At 51.6% G+C, this 401-nt stretch overlaps 1 protein-coding gene across 1 annotated transcript in view; it reads right to left on the bottom strand.

The window, feature by feature from the left end:
- Nucleotides 1-401, bottom strand: part of LOC104080984 (ceramide synthase 4-like) — a 12,613-nt gene that overhangs the window by 9,543 nt on the left and 2,669 nt on the right. The window lies entirely within an intron of this gene.

Raw genomic sequence — 401 nt, 5'->3', positions numbered from 1 at the left:
GTCCTGCAGTTGGGTCACAACAACCCCATGCAATGCTACAGGCTTGGGGAAGAGTAGCTGGAAAGCTGCCCGGTAGAAAAGGACCTGGGAGTGTTGGTCGACAGCCGGCTGAATATGAGCCAGCAGTGTGCCCAGGTGGCCAAGCAGGCCAACGGCATCCTGGCCTGTACCAGAAATAGTGTGGCCAGCAGGACTAGGGAAGTGATCATCCCCATATACTTGGCACTAGTGAGACTGCATGTTGAACACTGTGTTCAGTTTTGGGCCCCTCACTACAAAGAGGTTATTAAGGTGCAGGAGCACATCCAAAGAGCAACAAAGCTGGTGAAGCATCTAGAGAACAATATTTATGAGGAGCAGCTGAGGGAACTGGGGTTGTTTAGTCTGGAGAAAAAGAGGCT

Source organism: Fulmarus glacialis, unplaced genomic scaffold, assembly GCF_000690835.1.
Source record: "Fulmarus glacialis isolate BGI_N327 unplaced genomic scaffold, ASM69083v1 scaffold338, whole genome shotgun sequence".
In the NCBI taxonomy this organism is placed as follows: Eukaryota; Metazoa; Chordata; class Aves; order Procellariiformes; family Procellariidae; genus Fulmarus; species Fulmarus glacialis.
Note: the sequence above shows the minus strand (reverse complement) of the source record. Positions and strands in the feature narration are given on the sequence as shown.